Below are 23,041 nucleotides of genomic sequence, written 5' to 3' on the forward strand. Positions count from 1 at the left end.
CTCAAAATGTTGTTTTAAAATGCATATGCTTGCTGTTGTTAAGTCCTTCTGCATCCCAGCTGAGGCCTTTGTGCAGAAAATGTTACAGTTGTGCCTTTTTTTCCTTGCTATCTGGGACAGAAGGAGAGTGTAGGTAACTGTTGGTGAGCTAACCAAGAACTTCAATAACTCCCACAGGAAGAGCCAGTAGGGAGTTTGTATTTTTGGCCATGAATCCAGGGCTTTCATTTTAAGTTCCAGGGTGCGTTATGCAGTTGAGCACTGATTGAATGGGGGCACTGGAGGCTCTAGGGATCAAGCTGTGACATTTTTCTGAGCCTGAAGGCTGCTCACAATCATTACTGCACAGGCCTTGCTGACTGCTACTTCAGGGAAACACGGGGAGAAGGAGGTTGTGCTTCCGAGTGTGGGTGGTCGAATAAACTCTTTTAGCAGCAGCAGTTGGTCTATTTAGCCTGAAAAAGAGACCACCAGCAGCCCCCAAAGTGCTAAAAAAATTACAATCAATTTTAAAAATATATATTATATTACATAAAAGACTGTAAGAGTGAGTGCTGAGCATTGCTTTACAGTATTCCCAGCTGCTCAATGAGGCAGTCGCATGCAGCCAAGAGGGATTTATCCTGTAACCCAGAGAATTTCCAGCTCTCCCACCATGCTATCCTTCTCTCAGGAGGAAGAGAGAAAAAAAAAAAAGTCAAACAAAACAAAAAAATAGCAGCAGAAAGCAAAAAACACAAGGTAGTTTAGAGAAAGCGTATTGACGGAAACTACTGAAATTAAGTAGTCTTTAGGCATACGCTTTGGTTGTGAGTGGTTTAAGGTTAGTTTTTATGTAAAGCGATTTTTAAGGCTCATATATTGGCCTTACATTTAGGTAGTGATTAGGGACCAGCTTATGTCTTCAAATTCATTTAGGATATTACTTATTAGTATTTTTCTTTAATATTGGTGTTAACAAGGTTTTAAAGGATTGTCTCAAAGTTTTAAAAGACATAAATGAAGCCAGGCGTGGTGGCCCATTCCTATAATCCCAGCACTTTGGGAGGCCAAGCCGGGCAAATCACGAGGTTAGGAGTTCGAGGCCAGCCTGACCAACATGTTGAAACCCCGACTCTACTGAAAATACAAAAATAGCCGAGTGTGGGGGCGCATGCCTATAATCCCAGCTACTCAGGAGGCTGAGGCAGGAGAATCGCTTGAACCTGGGAGGTGGAGGTTGCAGTGAGCTGAGAATGTGCCACTGGACTCCAGCCTAGGCAACAGAGCAAGACTCCATCTCAAAAAAAAAAAAAAAGATATAAACAATGTCATTTTACTTAATATTAGTTTAAGAAATTCTTGGCTGCTAGATTTTTTCTAAATGCTAATTTATAATCATAGGTGATACATAAAATATATTGATACTTAAACCATCATATTAAAATAAAGATTTTTTTAAAATCTATACCATCAGAAATTCAAATATCAAGCAACCTCTACATAGATGGATTGACTAATGACATCTTAATTTCAAATGTACAGAATACAACTCCTTCCATACTTTGAGAGTCTCATCAAACTCCAAACTTAAAGTGCAGTGTGTGAAAGAAATAACCTTTCTAAGACTGTCATTATGAAAAACTCTCACATTTTGAAGAATTCAGAGACAGACCTTGTCTCATAATTCTTCCAGCAATAGGAAACAGGTAGTCTCATACTTTTAAAGAACTTTACTTATTGGAACATGTACAGTTAAATTAAACTGAATTATGCACTAACCCCTCCAGGAATTATGTTGCTTTAAGAACCCATACCTGATGTACAAAGGTATTAATGAAATGGGAGAGTTCCCTGATCCGCCTCACAGGATGTACAACAGTGGTGTGGCTCGTCTGTTCAGCGGCCACACACTCAAACCGCTTATGAGAGGGAGAGCACACAGACATGATGATTCTAGCAAAAAGGTCAGATATTTTCAAGTTTTAAAAATGGTATGGAGTATGTTTCAACAACACTCCACATGAATATAAACCCCTAATTTAAGTTAATGATTTTATCATGCCAGAAGCATAGTTGGTTTTAATTTTTTAAAACAGATACTGGTATCATAGGCATTTCACATGCACAGTATCTCAGTATGGACAAAAATATTTAAGATTGATTTTTGCCATTATGTTTTAAACTTTCATTTTTTAAATACAAAAAGATAGTCACATGTATTTGTTTTTTCAATAAAACACAGTCTTCAAAAAGTTACTGATGATTGCTCTTTAGGGTTCCTAGCCATACGCCCTCTCTTAGTTTTTCACACAATAGAAATTATATTTTTATGCAGGATTGTATTAAGCTCCAGTAGTTCTTAAACAATGTTAGCAAATAACTATATAAATCCCAAATGCAGCAAGGCCAACATTTTCCATAGTGTACTTTCATCTCCTTAAAGTTGAAGCTGCTTCTTTTGGGTATTTTTTCACTTCTCTGTGAAGTAGATTGTTATGGTTTCATTAGTGGTTTTATTATGTGGCTTTTTAAAAGAAAAAATGGTTTTAATTTCTTCCACAGTTCAGAGCTCTCAGAAGAAATCTTTTTTTTTCTTGAAGTTATATAGTCCAGGGATGTTTTGAATAAACAAATACTCTTTAGTAGATTAAATCTCTCACTGGTAATAAAGAAGCATCTACTTCCTTAGCTATATTACCAGTGTATGCTGGAACCAAAGTAAGATGGTTTTCCTGTTCCCATAATCCATTTAACTGTTGTTTTAAAATCTGAATGTTTCCGTTATTTATAATTTCTGTTTTGGACAATAGTTCTGACCACCACCTTTTAATGATTGCTTGAAGCCAGTTTAAACCAACTGTTATGTATTTTTCAAATTTGCTTTTACATAGTGAGTTTACTAGAGACAACGAGCCTACCCAGCCTTCAAGTAAGATATATTGTTTTTCTCCCTGTAAACTACTGGTGAGCACAGGAAGGCAATCTACCTCAATGCCAAGATCTTCTCTTCTCACCAAACAAGCTGCAAATTCACGTATACTTCTTTCTCCAGAAAGTTAAAGATACATTCAATTTCAAATTCCTGCTGAGCAAAACTTGGGCCATTTGTTTCATGATCCTGAGAAACTTGAGAAAAATACTGACTGTATTGTGATGATGGGCTTTATATCTGTGAAAAATTGGAATCACTGGGGTTAAGCAAATATATTTGACTACTCTGCTATAACTTTTCAGGCAGGTAGCCTGCACAAACCAGTTCATTTTCTTTATTTGCCATGTCACAGCCCCACTTCTAGGGGACTGTGTTTTTTGGTTTTTCCTATAACAACAGAGATTTGGAAAGGGATAATGAACTTTCTTTTTTATTTTTATTTTTATTTTTTTTGAGATGGAGTCTCGCTCTGTCACCCAGGCTGGAGTGCAATGGCGCAATCTCGGCTCACTGCAAGCTCCGCCTCCCGGGTTCACGCCATTCTCCTGTCTCAGCCTCCCCAGTAGCTGGGACTACAGGCGCCCGCCACCACGCCCAGCTAATTTTTTGTATTTTTATTAGAGATGGGGTTTCACCGTGGTCTCGATCTCCTGACCTCGTGATCCACCTGCCTCGGCCTCCCAAAGTGCTGGGATTACAAGCGTGAGCCACCGCGCCCGGCCAATGAACTAACTTTCTATGAAAGATTACTTTACATAGTTTTTTGTTTGTTTTTTTTTTTGTTTTGAGATAGAGTCTCACTCTGTGTCCAGACTGGAGTACAGTGGTGCGATCTCGGCTCGCTGCAAGCTCTGCCTCCTGGGTTCACGCCAATCTCCTGCCTCAGCCTCCCTGGCTGACTACAGATGCCAGCCACCACACCTGGCTAATTTTTTGTATTTTTAGTAGAGACGGGGTTTCACCGTGTTAGCCAGGATGGTCTCGATCTCCTGACCTCCTGATCCACCTGCCTTGGCCTCCCAAAGTGCTGGGATTACAGGCGTGATGAGCCACTGCGCCTGGCCAGATTACCTTACATAGTTTTATCTGGACTTTTCACAGTTTGTCTAACTGTTCTATTTATATAAGCAGCTAACTGTTGAGATTTCTTAACTTCCTTCTTGTTCTTATTAATGAAATTAGAAATTCCTTTTCCTAGGTCCATCAATTAAATGATCCTGAATATTATTTCAAAAGTTCTGCTTTTTAACATTGTGGGTTTCAGATGCCATCATCTCTTAAATACTGGTGTTTCTTGGTTTCTTAGCCCAGCCCTGGCACTGACCAACCATGCCAGGCAGCCTAGGGTTCCCCTTGGCTGCAGGCTAGGCCCCACTCAGGGCCATGTCTACGTTGAGTGTTTCTTAAATCACATCTCTACAAATTCAGTCTTATTCACTGCAATTCCAGATTGAAAAATCGAGATTGAAAAATCTTTTAGATCTATAATCCCTTATTCAATATATTGAGTATATCTCCAACAGCATCCAAAATTTGGAAAATGTGACATATATACCCTACAAAATTTCTATCAAGATTCATAAATATTTGTTAAGGGTCTATTGTGTTTATTTGAATACAATTAAATAAGACCTATTTTCTGCCTTGAAAGACTTTATAAAACCATAAATTCCATGACAGAGGGACTATACCTGGCCAATTTTGCACTGTGACACTCAGTATCAGCACTGTGCCTGGCACAATTCAAGTCCATGATGCCTTGGGAATTAATGAGTGGATGTTGGAGAGGAAGCAGGAATATGAACAACTAATATGATGTGTTGTAACAAATGCCAATCCAATTTCTACCAAAGTTGGGTAAGGGTACAATTACCAAATCTGTAACTTGCTGCTAGAACTTTTATACTACATTTACTTTACTCTAATTGGACACTTCCAGCAAGTTACATTTAATCCAGCTATCCTACCAAGGGTATCAAGCACCCTGGTAAATTCAAGATACACTGTGTACAAAATACTATGCTCAAAACAGACTCTTGATATCCAAGTATAGACCACCTATTAAAAATAAAAATTTGATATATTAAACATCACCTGAAGACCTCCTCTTATAGCTCAGCCAGTGAAGATTTTGTAGGACTGTTAAAAGGAAAACTTCAGCTGAATTAAATTTAAAGGAGTTTAATTGAACAATGGACAATTCGCGAAGCAGGCAGTCTCCAGAATCACAGCAGATTCAGAGAGACTCCAGGGGTGACTCATGGTCAGAACAAATTCATAGACAAAAAAAGTAAAGTGACATACAGAAATTGGAAGTGAGGTACAAAAACAGTTAGATTGGTTACAGGTTGATGTTTGCCTTATTTGAATACAGTTTGAACACTCAGCAGTGTATGAATGGTTGAAGTATGGCTGCTGGGATTGGCCAAGACTCAACTGTTGTTACAGGCACATACTCCTAAGTTTGGTTTCTAATCTTGTCTACTTATTAAGTTAGGTTGCACTTTGTCCACAAGGACTCAAATACAGAATTGTGGAGCCCTTCTCAGGCTATATTTAGTTCACTTTAACAATTCTCCCCTTTTGGTCGTTTTCTCAATTTTGAGAGATTGACCAAAACTTTAGTCACACTATCACCATTGCAAATATACTTATTTGATCTTGAAACCTGCTGAGAAACAGTACAACAGTGAGTTTTTCAAAGGCAGGAACAAGGACTTGAGTAGAGGGTATCCCTTATACTGGAACATCTTGTTTACAGGAGCAAAACAAAACCTTGTCTGCTCTAGGATCTAGGTGTTTCCTTAATGTCTTAGTTTGATTATGTCACATTTAGCATGAGTGACTCCATTTTGGTTTGGTTTGGTCTGTTGGGGCCTAGTGCATGAGCTCAGTCCAAAACAATGGCCTCCTATAATTTTGTTTAAAAAATTTTACCCCTTTCAGCCAGGTTTTCATTTAGGTGAGAGTGTGACCAAAACTTAGGGCCTTAGCACCACTCTCAGTTACCATCATTTTAGGTTTCCAGTCTCAGCATGTCATTCATAGGTTATGGTGTCCTCATTGTTGCACGTTTCTTTCAGCTCTGCATGGTATCTGAAGAGATACCATTTGACATCCTAGAGATGGCTGCATGCAAACATTTAAAACCTTTGAGAAAATACAGAACATCGGGGAGACTATTACAACTATTGGGAGGATAATACCAAAAGTTTGGAGAATGTTCCTTATCCAGGGTCCCCATAAACCAAACCACCTAAAACTAAATAGATAAAACAATGAGCTAAAGAGTCGACTTGCTTAACTAAGTGGTCTTTTCATTAATTCCCTGCAACTGAATCTCTGCAATACCTGATGTCTTCTCCATAGGCCATAAGTGCCAGCAGCTACACAGATACTTCTCTGTTTAGCCAATTCTATCATTTAGCATGACTTTCCCAAGAGAATTTAAAGTCTGTTGTGTAAGTATAATCTTTACAGCAGAATCTGCTATAGAGTCTATTATGAGGGATACATTTCTATTCATTGCCTCTTTTATTCCAAACCATGGAAAAAGGACCTAATAAATGATGCCCTTCTAGGAGAATGAAGGCCCCCTTGACAATATTCTCTTTAACTGATGAGGTGGGTTAAGAGGAGTGAACAAATGTTCTGTTTCTGACTGATTATGAGGCAACATATGTACCATTAAAGTTTCTCACATACACTGGCCCTTCACCTCTATCAAAGTATAAGGTTATCCATGTATAAGGGCAGCTGCAAAATCCTTCACAAATGAAAGTATACTCCATAAGTGCACACAACAGACCCCCTTTTCACTTCTATTGTTCATAAAGGCATAAGCAAGGAAAAAATATTCAAATATGAGTCTCATGATAGTAGAAATCTTGATCTGTGATCTTGTGAAAATCTGTTTACATAAAGGATGCCATCTTCCCTGGTTAGCTTTACCTTAAGTGTTCCAGTGGGTATACAATTGCAAGAGTTTAGAGGGACCCTGTTCTCAGTTGTGAGATTATAAACCCAGGTCCAAAGTCCCAAAGTTTTTGCTGTAGTGTGCATAGCAAGGACAGTCTTTTTCTGATGTTCTCAGAAGATCCAATCTTCAGGTTCTAAATTGTGAAGGGGTTGATTATCACCAGTCAGTGAACCATGAAAAGCTTGCTTTACCCAATGAAAATACACTGTAGAATGATAATTTAGTGCTATAACATCAGCTCTTTTGCATGGGAAAGCTTTTATATGACCAGAAAAAATATGTATTGAAAATGACAATTGAATGAAATCCCTCTATAAATGTTTAAATGGTCCATCAGGTAGCCAGATGTGCCTGAAGTTTTTATTGTCTTCCCAGGAATATGGGTTTGACAAACTAAACATTGTCATAAACTATTTTAGCAATTTAGAAGTCACTACACCAATATATATTTAATTTGGATAATTTTATCCTTTCCATGATGACTCATGGAATGCAGAACCTTTAATAACAAAAGCTTTAAGGACTCAGGAAGGAAAAGGCAGCTGTCCTGATTCTCCATGAATCCATGCTTAACACTGGACTTATGTCCTCTTAAATATCAGTTGTTTCTCCAATTTAGGTACATAGCACTGATAGCTAATGGGTTATTATAGGTAATTTGACTTGGACCATGGAGTTTATTCAGATATCAAACAAGAAAGTACTTATTCCCTAAGCGGGGAATTGAACCCTGAACCTGGGCTGCCATTGTGATGATGGAGACCAAAAGAAAGTACTGCCACATGGTTACAAGTTCAACCTCCCAAGGACATAACAGACCAGTTTGCTGGGCCATCTTGAACAGTGGGCTTATGGGGTTCTAAGCCCATGTTCTATCCTAAGGTACCCCTGTTTATGACAGAACAATACAGAAAGACACTCAAAGCATACCAGATTCACTAAGCTTAAGATTAGCCTAACAAATCTTTTTTCCCATTAATCAAAACATATTGATGACCTACATTAAAATATAACCCGAAGAAGGTTAAACATTATTTTTTATTTTGACAATGCTTCCCATGTAACTTAGCATGTCAGATAGTCCTGTTTACCTCTCTTTTGGATGCTTCAGGGGCCCTCCATAGCATCCCAAAGTTAGAGGTCAGGAAAGACAATTCTGAAGCTGAAATTTGATTTGGGGAAGACTATCAAACATGTTAAAGGTCTAAAACACTTGATATTATGAAACAGAATTCCAGGTCACCATAAGTCAAATGATGACTCAAGAATTTTAAAAAGGCAAAAACCTTCACTCATTCATAAAGGGAAGACTTAGCTTTCCAAACAATCTGTCTTTTGTCTTTCCCTTCTCTTTTTGGTAGTCTATTAAAAAAGGCAAACAAAAATCTTTCATTGTCTTGTAATATTACATGAAAATCTTGTTCAAGAGAGAACATCAAATTTCACCTTTGCTTTAGTCTACTATTAATGTCAACTGCAATTTTTAATAAAACTTTGTAAGACAAATTGATTCAATCTTAATCAGTTTGACCATAAGGTGAAATTCTTATAAGCCTTTTATAACCCTTTATAATTTTTGTGAAAGAGCAGATCAGCACTTTAAGAAAGTCTTCTTGTGCTTTTATTTTAATGTTCAATTTACAGTAAAACTGAGTAATATCACTTTAACTTTAGCCAGTATTCACAGGATTTCTTTTACAATTAATTTTATAAACCTTTCACAACTTGTTCAAATGTTTAAATTTTTCCTATGTCACTTAAAACAATCATTTAACCCTCTAAACTTAGGCAAGAAAATACACATTTTCATGCCTTTATATAATCTTTTACTAAAAACACATTTTACTTTCCTTAAATACCTTGCAGGTAAAGCTGTTTTTTCAGTAGTCTAAATTACATGTTATAATGGTAACTCTTAGCAATTTTTAATTTTGGTGAAAAACCTTGGTAACTAACAGATTTTAATTATGTACTCAGTATGGAGCCTAAGACATCAGATAAGGTCTGACTTTTTCCAGCATAGCTGGGGGCTGGGCTTTCCACATGTCCCCAGGCTTTATCTAGAATCTAACGCTCCAAAATAGGTAAACTGAACAATTTTGAAAAGTCAAAGAAGCAGTTTATGACCTTAAAGCATTTAGTAAACTTGATATCCAGCCTGCCTAATTTAGACCAAATGTCTTTATTTTTGCCAATAATCTTTAAAACTTTTTATTTCCCAGAGATTACCGAAGTCATGTGAACTAAAAGGCATTACAGTTTTTATATTTCTTTCAAAATATTCTATCTAAACACTTACTTTTCTTTAAGCCAATTAATTAGCCCTCTTTTATACAAGCATTACACACACAACACATATATCACTACACAGACAGACAGACAGACAGAAGATCCAGTAGTTATAAGACTTTTCATTTGCCAGTTTCTAAGTTTCTTTTTAAAGCATGCAGTTTTTATGGGCTAATGGTCAGGCACAGCTAGAAGACAAAAACAGATCTCCAAAATTAACGGTCCCATTTTTAGATACATCTGGGATCCCCCAAAAGAAAGAGGTGCTATGGGAGAAGACAGTGCAATGCTTTTACCGGGCATTTTATTGCATGGCAACCCAAAGCCAATCAGCCCATTTTGGAATTAGCCCATCTCTAAAAGTATATTTCCTACCTCGTTACTGCACACCAAAGCCCTTTCATAATGCAAATCGATCTCTGATACTCCCCAAAGTCAAAAATGTCAGATAACACAGTGCAAAACAGAAAAGAGCCTTAGCCTTTGAGGGGGGTCTATTCACTTTCAGTTCCTGGGGTTTCATGAGGAAAACAAGGGTTTTTCCCCAAATGGGGTCTGTGGTGCCTCCTCTGTTTTCCCTGAGGAATACCAGGTTAGGGCCTCTTGTGTGCATTAAGAGTGGCAAGATAAAATGGAGAAAAATAATTCAGTTGACTGAGAAGCAAAACCCTTTTTCCAGAAAAACAAGATCCAAGAAGTAAAAACAAAGGCCTTTTAAATATATCTACAGCTTGGAGATCCACTTTTAATTAAGCTGACTTTTAACCATAGCACTTTAGAAGTCCTTTTAAATATCTTATTACCTGAATGTAGCCAGACCAAACAGCCAATATTTCTGGCTTTTGAACATTACCAAAAGTAACCTCACAAATGCTCAGAGAAAGGAAAATTCAAGATGGTTCATGAAGTGGAAGAAAATCAAAAAAAGTCATGCAGATATCAAACAAGAAAGTACTCATTCCCTAAGCGGGGAATTGAACCCTGAACCTGGGCTGCAATTGTGATGATGGAGACCAAAAGAAAGTGCTGCCACGTGGTTACAAGGTCAACCTCCCAAGGGCATAACAGACCAGTTTGCTGGGCCATCTTGAAAAGTGGGCTTATGGGGTTCTAAGCCCATGTTCTATCCTAAGGTACCCCTGTTTATGACAGAACAATACAGAAAGACACTCAAAGCATACCAGATTCACTACAGCTTAAGATTAGCCTCACAAATCTTTTTGCCCATGAATCAAAACTTTACAGAAGATATTAAGAGTGAATTTTACCATTCATTCAACTGGTTTGCACAGAGAGAGACTGACCAGAAGTCTAACTGGTAAGAAATTCTTACCCTTTTTGCCGGCATGGCAGGCTTCTGGGTTCTCTTTCCCTGAGCAACCCTAGAGACCTGGCATGCCACACCACTGCCCTGGGGGCCAAGCTACAACACAAAGGAAAATCATGGAACCACAGGCAAAATCCTCTCAGTTTTACAAGTTGCCACCCCCGCAGCTGCATGGGGGTACCTAAATTCTAATATTTTCCATTCCAGCCAGAGCAAAGTATGTGTTTTAAATAAAAATATTGGCATCTTTTTAGAACCTTCTGCATATCAGTTGGCATCCCTAGATGAGACTAATTTGGGAGCCCTCATTTTTTGTTAAGTGCACTTTAATGTGTTGTGGTTCATTTGAAATGTTCCACTATAAGTCAACTTTAGTAACATTTTGCCATTTCTGTAGGACTTTGCGGCCTCTGGGCCTAATGTATAAGCTAAAAGGAAGGCAGTTTTCCAGAAATTAAGGATCCCATTTTTACTTAAAATATCGGCTTTACTTTCAGGTTCCCTTGATTAACTTAGCCAAGGATTTCTTTTTCCTACTTAAGCATACAAGAAAAAGGCAACAAAGAGGTAGAACAAAAAAATCCCTGTGAATTTTCAAAAGCCAAATTTTACAACTCCTGCAATATTACCACTTACTAACAGTTTCTTTCTGACCCAGTCAGATGTGAGAGACCTCTATCTGGATCCAAGCCAGTTAATTACTGGGTCAAATCTAATCCTGGACTCAGTCTACTTTCTGTTGTGACTTCCAAACACAGTTTGGAACAGAAATTTTCTAAAAGAATCTTGGAGGGCTCAAAACACAAATCCATGGAGCTCTGAAATCTGAGAAAAAAGTTACCACGACCCCCAGCCACTCTGAGAGATCAAAGGACACAAGTGAATCCAGCAGGTACCTTGCTTGTTCACTCAGAGCTCCTGGGGGTCGTTAGAAGCGCTACTTCACATCCCACTTCTGACACCATCCGTTAAAAGAAAAACTTCAGCCCAATTAAATTTAAAGGAGTTTAACTGAGCAATGAACGATTTGCAAATCAGGCAGCCCCCAAAATCACAGCAGATTCAGAGAGACTCCAAGGGTGCCTCATGGTCAGACCAAATTTATAGACAAAAAGAGTAAAGTGACATATAGAAATTGGAAGTGAAGTACAGAAACAGCTGGATTGGTTACAGGTTGGCATTTGCTTTCTGTAAACACAGTTTGAACACTCAGCACTGTGTGAGTGGTTGAAGTATGGCTGCTGGGATTGGCCAAGACTCAGCTGTTGTTATAGGCACATACTCCTAAGTTAGGTTTTCTTTTTTTTTTTTTTTGAGACAGAGTCTCGCTGTCGTCCAGGCTGGAGTGCAGTGGCACGATCTCGGCTCACTGCAGGCTCCGCCCCCCGGGGTTCACGCCATTCTCCTGCCTCAGCCTCCAGAGTAGCTGGGACTACAGTCGCCCGCCATCTCGCCCGGCTAATTTTTTGTATTTTTCGTAGAGACGGGGTTTCACTGTGTTAGCCAGGATGGTCTTGATCTCCTGACCTCGTGATCCGCCCGCCTCGGCCTCCCAAAGTGCTGGGATTACAGGCGTGAGCCACCGCGCCTGGCCTAAGTTAGGTTTTCAATCTTGCCTACCTATTAAGTTAGACTGTAGTTCCTCCACAAGGACTCAAATAGAGAAGTATGGAGTCCTTCTTAGGCCATATTTAGCTCACTTTAACAGGACCAAACTAGTGAAGAGATATTTTCTTTAATCATAACTGTAACACTGAACTCAAGAATGAAGACAGAGAGAGACCAGTTTCCCTAATGTGATTATTACACATTGTATGCTTGTACCAGAACACCATGTGTACCCAATGATTATATGTACCTATTATGTGCCAGTAATAATTAAAAATGTTTTTTAAAAACAGAAAATACAGAGCCATGTTGAGTAGAAAGCCAAAGTAATATACTAGATTTAGGAAGAGGTCAGAACTTGGTTTAAATATCTGACATCCCTATGAGAGCTCTTCTTGCTTAGAAGTATATCAAGGCATGTTAGAAAAAGTATGTTCCACTCTATGGAAACTGTGCTGGCTTCCAAATAATCATGCATTTGATTCACATATACTTGGAATTTAAGAATATTATTAGGGATTAATTGCAAGTCATTCTTCATGAGTATACCCAATTAATCTACCTCACCTTTTGGTAAAACAGGCCAATACTTACTATATATACTCTTTGGTTAGTAAGTCTATTCTACAGGATATTTTTTAGAGATGGTCTTCAGTATTTTTTTAACTGTAATACACGTTTTCATACCCAGAGTAATATTTAAGTGAAGCATTTTATGAAAATCATAAATTTAAATAATTATATTATTTCAGGAGAAAATAACAATGATTTGTATTTCTGAAATTATATATGGTATGTAGTACATGCTGCCTAATTTTTTTTTTTTTTTTTTTTTGAGACAGAGTCTCGCTCTGTCGCCCGGGCTGGAGTGCAGTGGCGCAATCTCTGCTCACTGCAAGCTCCGCCTCCCGGGTTCACGCCATTCTCCTGCCTCAGCCTCCGAGTAGCTGGGACTACAGGCGCCCGCCACTGTGCCCGGCTAATTTTTTGTATTTTTTAGTAGAGACGGGGTTTCACCGTGGTCTCGATCTCCTGACCTCGTGATCCGCCCGCCTCGGCCTCCCAAAGTGCTGTTATTACAAGCGTGAGCCACCGTGCCCGGCCCCTAATTTTTAAAATCAACCTTTGAAGATATATTTTGTTTTCAAAGTTACCTTTTTGTGTCAAACAACCTTCTAATATAAAAAACTTACTTAGCATATAACCATGTGAAATGTTGAGACAGTCTCAGTAATGGACTTATTTCTTTATTACGGTGGCTTTTTAGTCTTTTTTTTTGTGGTTGATCTCTTTCTTCAAGATTTTGAGATTTGGAAATCTTACAAATGATCCAATTTTAAACAAGAACAGCAATAATAATACAAGTAATGAACATCATAAAGTTTCTGTGATTGAATCAGGATGGGATTTAAGACAGGAAATTCTCATCCATCCAAAGGCGTCAATTTCACATTCTTTCTCTAGTTCTAAAACAGATTTAACAATGCTCCTGTAGAAGACTTGGGTTAAATACAAAACACTGGCCAAAGGAGAGTTGCTTCAATATTTACTGTCTCTGGGCTTGTTAACTATTCCTTGTGTCTTGTTGAACATGAGATTTCATAGGTAGCTCAGGTGAAAGTGACCTCTGCACAGATCAGTGCTAGAACACCTAGACAGCATTTTGGTAGTATTCTCCCAAACCACTTGATGATTCAATAACAGCCATTTTATTGTGTTGACCCCTCACCACACAGAGAATAGACTTATTCAGATGTCAAGTGCATGCTGACAAAGGCCAGCTTAGTGGTGAGTGGTTGTACTTTAAACCCCTTTAAACAGATTTATCCTCCATCAGATGTGAATGCTTAAGTATTTTTGAATGTGTATTATAAAAACAACTATTGTAACAATATTTTAATCTTGCAAAACTTGTTTAAGGGTTGATCTAACTAGCCAATATTTTTCATTAAATGTAAAGTGCAATAATGTTTTGAATTATTTCTCATTTTCAAGATGACTGTACAGTGATACAGGATAAAATTCATTGAGTACTAGCCATATCAGACAGGAGCAGTTCAGCTCCTTTCAGAGCTTAGTTTCACAAAAGAAACATTTATTACTGCTTACCATTTAGTTCTTTAGATAATTTCCTAGAAAAAATGTTGTCGTGATATTTTATTTTTGTGAGTTAATGACTAGATAAAAAGGGATTCTCATACAATGAATTATGAAGAAAGGTTCATAAATTAAAATTAATTAGGTACATTTAAAGGTGAGATAATTTTACATGTTTGGAATAGTTCAGGTGCATTCTTGCCAACAGGAAGAAAAATTGATAAACTAGAGAATTCTCAAGATGTCTTACTGAAATTCACATCTTACATAATGATTCCCCAACTATTTTACTTATTATTAAATAATGTAACTTACTCTAAAATTAGAAAGAGGGTCACTTTTCCAAGCTGATCTAAGTATTATGCCAATTAATAATAATGTCTGAATAATATAATTTCTTTTAAGTTTTAGGGTTTTTTTCAGTGATCGCTTATTTTCTGTAGCTTAGTACATTTGTTCTTTCTCATTTGATTTTCTTGGCCATCATCAAAGTAAATTCAATTCCGTTATCTATTACTATAGGTTTGCTCATTTTTCTATCTATGTATGCCTCCATTTGAAAATTGCATGTAAAGTAAAATTATTTTATTTGTAACATTTGCTAGGAAGATTTGTGATGAAAAAATTTGAAATGCCCCATTTCTTTCTCAAAAAAAATAATTCTTCACTATCTGGAAAATATTTAATATCATTTTCAATTTCAATTCCATGTTACACAAGGGCCAAAGTATCACCAATCTTTTCCTCCTACTTTGCCACATTCAAGTGCTCTTTTAATGTTTTCATCAAATTGCTAAGCACTAGAAAGTAAGAGCTATAGGATATCTCCCTATATTCGATGAAAATCTCTTGTTGAATTGTTAATGTCTTACCTTGCTTACATTAAAGCTTTATGATAATATGGGAAAACAAGAGAAACAGGCAGTGGCTCAGGCCTGTAATCCCAGCCCTCTGAGAGGCCGAGGTTGAGAGGATCGCTTGACATCAGGAGTTCAAGGCCAGCCAGAACGAGAGGGCTAGATACTGTCTCTACAAAAAAATTTGAAAAATTGGCCAGGCATGACGGCACACACCCGTAATGATAGATACTTGAGCTAAGGCGGGAGGACCTCTGAAGTACAGGAGTTAGGGGTTACAGTGAACTATGATCAGGCCACTCCACTTCAGCCAGGGTGACAGAGCGAAACCCTGCCTCTAAAAAAAAGGAGAAAAAGAGAGAGAGAGTGGTCCTTTCAAGGGAGTAATAGTGTTCATTGAATGGTAAAGCAGAGTTATTGGCCAACAGATGTACGCTGACGCCTCATAGCCTACTGATTTTCCAGCCGGCCTGGGTTCCAGTTCCATTTCTGCCTCCCATTTAGTGTGTTACTTTGGTTAAAATATTTAAACTCTGTGCCTAAATTTCCTCATTACCCAAAAGTGTATAATGATGATGACACTTCTCTCCAAAGGCTTGTGGTGAAGATTAAATACATTAATATAAGCACCATATTTTGGACTATGATTGGCACTTAGTAAGTGCTATACATGTTTTCTATTATCATTTTAAAATATTATTTAAAATTAATAAGTCTTAAAATGTGTTGGTTATCTCTGAAAGTCATTCAAATGTAAATATTATTCAGGGCCTTTAAAAAATGCTCCTCAAATGAAAACTAAAGCCCATCTAATTAGTCATTAAATAATAAGAAGGTAGTTAGAGCTAGGTATTTTCTAGGGAGAAAGAAAATTTTTAAAAAATACTGGGAGGAAGTTACATGGAGTAAGATTTACAATGATCAAGCTACTTTATGACAATAAATCAGGAGTCATAAAACTCCTATGAATGACCAAATAGTAAATATTTTTGGCTTTGCAGACAGAAGGTCTCTGTCCCATTGACACAGTTCTGCCCTTGTGGTGAGGAAGCAGCCATTGGCAATATGTAAATGAATGAGTATGGCTAAGTCTCCATTAAACTTTATTTACAAAAACAAAAGCCTATGTTTGTCCTTGGGAGCGGTAGTTTTCTAACCCCTGCAGTAGATCATTGAGTGCCATAAACAGGGGTTGAGGCTTTTCTTTTATCACTGCCCTTTATCATGTGTTTTGAATACCCATAGGAGTTCTTAGGGCTTTGAATATGAGAAATTCAAGCAAGTAATCACAAGAGACAAAGAACCCTAAGAAGGAAATCAAACAGATGCAAATATGTCTAAGAATGTGTCAGATTATTAACAAAAAAAATCTGCCGTATAAATGTTGTCCTCTATAACTCACTGAAGTTTAACAATGATAGCAATGGTAATTTAAGATAAATTCTCTTAGAAGACTGTGAAAGAACTTGACACAACTTCACAAAACATCAAATAAATTGATTTTATAATTATACACATAATTTAGGAAACTTTTATTCTATTATAATTATATGCATACTATACAACCAATTTGTTTTTATGTATATAAGTTCCAAGTGTAATTTGCAAAAGCATAAACTTACTCTCGTATTCCTATTATTCCATGTTATTGCTTTAATTTTGTCACTAATTAATTTTTTGTATATCATGTATTCAATTTCTTAGATGCCTATTTAACAATCATTAGAGCTAATTTTATAAAAAGTAAAAAATTGCCAATGAATATATATTGTCATATGTTTAATATATATTCATTTAGGTAATAATCTTACTTCATATAATTTGTCTGGCTCCATCTCTCTCTTAGCAATCTGAAATTAGCCTCATAATTGAATGTATCAAATACTCCATCTAACATCAAGGATTGTAGAAAATGTCATAAAAAACTAGTTACATTACACACTATGAGTAAAATGTTTTGAGAACCTATAGCATTTCTCTCCATGAATACAACTCGAGTGACTCTAATCTGGCCTATTTTTTATCTTCCTGAATGCAGCAGAAGCATTCACCACAGTAGTGCTACCCTCATACTAATGGAAAAATGTTCACAGAACATCAGATAAAAAAGGGCCGGGAAGACATTTTCTTCTTTGAAGAAGACAAAAATATATAAAGCCCAATTTTATTCCTTAAACTGCATGCTATCTGTGATATTATTACTACTATTAAGCATTTACTGAATGCCAACAACATGGATAGTCAGAGCACCTCATCAGTACTGATGGAACATTTTGTCATAGAAAATAACCCCTGCTTAATGCAGGTATATATAGTGTTTTCCTTGACAAAAAAAAAAAAAAAAAAAAAAAAGATGATGTAAGAAGATCTGTCATAGCATACTTGTATGCATGTTGCTAATGAATGTCTTATAGGATAAAAGTGACAACAAGTGTAATACCAGCAATAAACATTCAGTGGCTGCATCTTTCATATTGTTTCTCCTCAGCATCTCTCAGTTCCTTCAGTCAATGTGGGCACAGATGCTCCCTCGCTCTCTTTCCTCTCCACCACCATCTTTCATGTATTATTTCTGACTTGCTTCAAAGGAACTCTTAAACCTTTATCTTGCCTACATTTACCTTTTTCATGCTCTTCTTTTAGGTCATAAATTTGTCAATACAAAATGAAAAAAAATTTATGTGATCAATATGGGGTTATCTGTCCTGCAGGTGTATGTTTATTATCCTATTCCAAATTTTTGACCACCCTATCGAGTATGCAGTAGTAAACATCGCTGAAAATAGCATAGTATTTATATCATATGCTTTTATAGATGTATATTCTTATACTATTGTTCTTTCCTTTATGTAAAGCTATGAATATAGCACATAGCTATATTAGTACAAAGAATATTAGTTTATAATTTTAGAGTCAGAATGACAAATTTATTACTTAAGTGGTGCTTGGTTGCACACATTAGAAACAAAGAACTGGCTTTCGGCTCTACCTGGTGACTTACTGCATGCCATCATAATCAAATAGTGATCAAATTGTGTGCTGTTGCCTTTCTTCAAACACACATTGCAAGAATTATTTTTTACATCAGTTTCCTTTAACCGAACAATCCTAGTAGTATTCAAAATTTACTTTCATTTTTTCCTTTTGACCTTTAAGTTACGTTTTAAGATCTTCATTTGTGTGACCTCTATCAATCCTTCCGTCAGTGACAGACTTGTCACAGAATTCACCATAGTTGATCTCTTTCCTCTAAGGACACAGCTGTTCACTTCTTACAATCTTTTGCCCTAAGCACTAACAACTAGAAAACTTGCTTCTAATGTTGTTAGAAATCTTGATCCAGCTGGTGACTCCTTTTCAACAATGAAGGTTACTATGAGCCCCACGGTACCACTTAGGATGAAAAGCTCTACAGTACTTCAGGCTCCATATGGTAGGCGTTTAACTCTTATCCTAGGCCCAGTGCTGGCCCTCAAGCATATGCCTGCTACCAAGTGTAGTGCATGTATATTCTTGGGTATGTTTATCTCTTTGTCTTGCTCTCTCAGTCTGTCTCAACTATACCAAGGCATAAAATTTTTTAAAAAAATTTAATTGACAGTGTTATCTTGAAAAAAAGTCTAATACTTCTCTAACTACATAGTTGCACAGAGTTTAAACTCTTAGAAGAACAGCGTTTATTTTAGGCTTCAGCCTATCCTGTTTCACGCTGGAAATCCACAGCATTTTAGCAAATCCCAATTCTCTTGAACACTGTAAGGAATTTGTTTGCTGTAGCAGTCAGCATAAACTTATTAACTTGCAAGAAAATGAGTGAATGGCAATTGAAAACATAATTGTACAATTAAGGTTTTAACAAGTTTTTAACATTGCACAATAAAAGATGTTTGTCTTATAAAACATTAACGAAAGTTAATGACCATAACATTTAGCTTCATCTTCTATTTTAATGGGTCAATTTTTATTTTTTAATAATTTACCTACATTAAAAAAGCAATTGATTCATTTTTACATGTTTACCATCTTCTATTTTTCAGTTCGTAATTCATCAAAATTGTAACATTTTTAATTTCTTAGAAAAACATACTTTATTCCCAGCTGAATTTTTTAATGTCAGTAGTAGAATTATACAGCTGGTTGGAATGAACTTTATTTTATATTTATTTGCAAAGTATTAAAATTACTAAACTCATTTTCACTGAAAGAGCTAAAAGACACTAACTTGCTTTATTTTGTTCTGTATCATGTTTAATAGAATTGAAAAATGACATATTTTTCATATAAACATATCTGAAGTTGAAATAAAAGCTATTGAAAAATTGCTTTAAAGTTCAAATTCACAAAACTAAATATAATAGACTGCATAAATGAATCTTGTTCTTTATTCATCAGACAGGTTGGGGTCAGAAATATCAGTGCTTATTCATAATCATGCATTCCACTTTTAGATAATTCCTAAATATTAATTACCTTACAAATGAAGACAATCTAGATTCTGTTTATACACATATATGAAACCAAAGTATATTAATTTTATTTTAACTTTCAATGTTCATATTGAGGAAAAGACTGACAATAATTTGTTACTCTTAAAGCATTTGGAAAAAAACACAAACTAATTGAAATTTCTACCTATATATGTAGTGGAAAGAGGAAAAGTAGTGGACGAGGAAAACAAATTGGTTTTAATGTTGTAATAGCAAACGATGCTTCAACAGAACTATTTAATTTTTCCATTAGAAAATTTTAATTTATATGTGTTTCTTCCTATCACATTCTTTTTTTTTTTTTTTTTTTTTTTTTTTTTTTTTTTGGAGACGGAGTCTCGCTCTGTCACCCAGGCTGGAGTGAGTGGTGCAAAGAGAGACCTTGTCTCAAAAAATTAAAAAAAAAAAAAGACTACTACTATGAAATGTTTAGGAGTTTCTGCCTGCACAGGGAGTAATCATTCAATTCTGCAGCAGACACCAGTGTCCTTCAATTCAATACAATTCTGATGCTGTCTACCAGGAGATAGGCTCACAAACTACACATTGAAGGCTCAGTCCCACAAGAAGGCCCCCTCTTTCCCACCAGTCACATGTCTGAGCCTCTGGAACATTTGATCAATCAATTTCAAGTTCAGATTCCTTTAACCTTCTCATTGGGGTTTGATTAATTTGCTAGAGTGGTTCACAGAACTCAGAGAAACATGTTTACTAATTTATTCCAAGGGATATTTTAAAGGATATAGAAAAACAGCCAGAACGCACGCTGAGCTCCGGGGCTTCTGTCGATGTGAAGTGTGATTGAGTTCTAGTTCACTGTCCTGTCCTGTCAGCCTCCATGTGTTCAGCTCTCAAGAAGCTCTCTGAACCCTGTCCTTTTGAGCTTTTACGGAGGTCTCATTACATAGGCATAATTGACTAAACTATTGGCCATTGGTGATCACCCTAACCTTCAACCTCTCTGCCCTCCTGGGAGCTTGAGGGGTGGGGCTGAAAGTCCCACCTGCCTTGGTCTTTCTGGTGACCAACCCCATCCTGAAGCTACCTAGCCTCTGCCAGCCATCAGTCAATCATAACTTTTGAGATTCTAAGGATTTTAAGAGTTGCATGTGGGAGGGAAGCAGGAGGTAAGTGTTGAAGCCTAGTATCTATTTTATAATATCACAGATGGATTTATGGAGCATTATGTTGTATTATCTTTTTGTATAATAGACCAGATTTTTTTCAGATGGTCAAAGGGATATTTTTTGAAAATATTAGTATCAAATTTTCTGTTTTTAAATGTTATAATTATATAGTTGTTTATGAGGTTGTCAAAATTTAAAATGTGCATTGTTAATTTTATTGACATTTGCTTTTTAATATGTAGTATGGTTAGCATCACTGATAAAACAAAATTAAAATTTTAATATTTTCATTGCTCATATATAAATTATAAAATATAATAATATCACTCTAAAATATTCTTCTGAAGAAAAACAGTCTTTAAAAAAATTTTTTTAAGCTGTGTTTCTCTCTCATATCCCAAAAGACTACCTTTCTGGAGTATATTTGAAAATGAATAGAAGACAACAGCTCACAGTTATTAGGTACCACCAGTAGTTACCATACTTTTCTGGCACTGTACTGTAAACAATACTAAGATTAAATTCTGTCTGCTTTCACTTAGGCAGCTCTAAAGAGATTACTTGTGAACCAATGACAGCAAAGTTTAATTAGCTCACAATACTTTTTGTTTTTGTTTTTTTTTTGTTTTTTTTTTTTAAAGAGACAGGGTGTCTGTCACCCAAGCTTCAAAGCAGTGGTGAGATTGTAGATTACTGCAGCCACAAACTCCTGGATGCAATGAATCCTCCTTAACCTCCCAAGTAGCTGAAACTACAGGTGTGTGCCACCACACCAAGCTAACTATTTTTTGTAGAGACGAGATCTTGTTTTGTTGCCCAGACTGGTGTCAAACTTCTGGCCTCAAAGGATCCTCCCAACTTGACCTCCCAAAGAGCTAGGATTACAGGTGTGAGCCACTGTTTCCAGCAATGTTTTATGTTGGATGAATAAAATTTATTTACTTCCATGTTTAAAGTACAGAAAATTATAGAAGGTGTATTCAGAAATTTATCTTGCTGTCTTATACAAATATGATTGTTGTTTCTGAATGAGCCTGGACCCTTTTGCTGCTCAGCCCAGGCCACTTTGACAAGAACAGAGCATACAAGAGGTCATTGACCTTTTCCCTTTCTTCTGGCCTCTTCTATTGCTTTGACTTCCATTGCCTGCACACCACCTTTTGCTTTTTCTCCTTGTTCTGACCCTTCTCAAAACCCTCTTCCTTTCTCTCCACCAGTCTTTCCCACACACAGTCCAGGTCAACACCCACTCACAATGTCTTACAACATAGTTGCAGGCAATGACCAGCCTTGCTGGCTTTATGGTTTTAAGTCTTAATCAAAATTAAGTTGCTCTATTTCGTTAAAGACTTTCCTAACTTTCAAAAGTAAAGACAAAGTTTCACTGAGAATTTAGTACAGCCATTGAGACATTTAGTCCTGAAGTATCCTCTTGGAGCCAGAGGATGCTCAAACTTGCTTGGAAAAATGAGAGTGAATTGGTTACCAAAATGGTATCAAAATTTTGATATGATTTGAAATTTGGCCAAGGATGCATATGCAAAGAATATAGAAATAGAACAAGACCTCTTAGAAGTTGTCACCAAGGTATTTCCTGTAAAAACTGATTGGCCAATAATCCAGCCTATAAGCAAGGGGGAAAAGTGTGCACCTGGTATTAGGGACTATCTAACACTTTCAGAAAATATTCTTGTTCCAATTAGGAAGATGTTACCACTGTCCTATTCACCTTTGTTGTTCATTATCTTAAATCTGAGGTGGAGGATTTAGTAAGAAATACAAAAGTAGGATGGTAGACTTCCCCTTCTCTAATATACAAAAACTCCTTTAGCATCTTGAAGAATAACCCTTCCGATTAAGCATTAGATAAACCAAAGAACAAGGACATCTCTAAGACTACTCTTGAAAAGCAAAACAAAACAAAACAACAACAAAGCACATACCTGTCAATATGGATAGTGCAAAAGACATTGAAAGAGCAATTCCTCTGCCTTAGTTTGAAAAATAAAATCTAAATCTAAAAAGAAAAAAAAAAAACAAAAAACAAAAAAACCTTTGTCTGACAAATGATACCGCTTCCTTGACCCAAATTTTCTTTTACAAAATAAGGAGAAATTACCATACAGGGGTGGAAACAGAATGTTTTATTTCTAATTGATGCTGGGGTTCCTAAACCCTGTCAGAAGCTATAGACAGGAGAGAAAATGCCAATGCCAATAGCAGTTCTCTTTTTGGGCTCTAATGGTTTTGGTCCTTTGGAAGCAACACAGGTTCTCACTGGAATTGGTACAACAGGTAAGCATGACAACCGTTTCAAAACCCAGCTAAGTGTTTTGCTTCTTATAAAGGAATACAT

General features: G+C 36.6%; 1 pseudogene; it reads right to left on the reverse strand.

The window, feature by feature from the left end:
- Positions 1-367: 367 nt before the first annotated feature.
- Positions 368-4,185, reverse strand: LOC129467463 (KATNB1-like protein 1; annotated as a pseudogene).
- Between the last annotated feature and the right edge of the window lie 18,856 nt (positions 4,186-23,041).

The sequence above is a fragment of the Symphalangus syndactylus genome, chromosome 18, assembly GCF_028878055.3.
Source record: "Symphalangus syndactylus isolate Jambi chromosome 18, NHGRI_mSymSyn1-v2.1_pri, whole genome shotgun sequence".
Lineage (NCBI taxonomy): Eukaryota > Metazoa > Chordata > Mammalia > Primates > Hylobatidae > Symphalangus > Symphalangus syndactylus.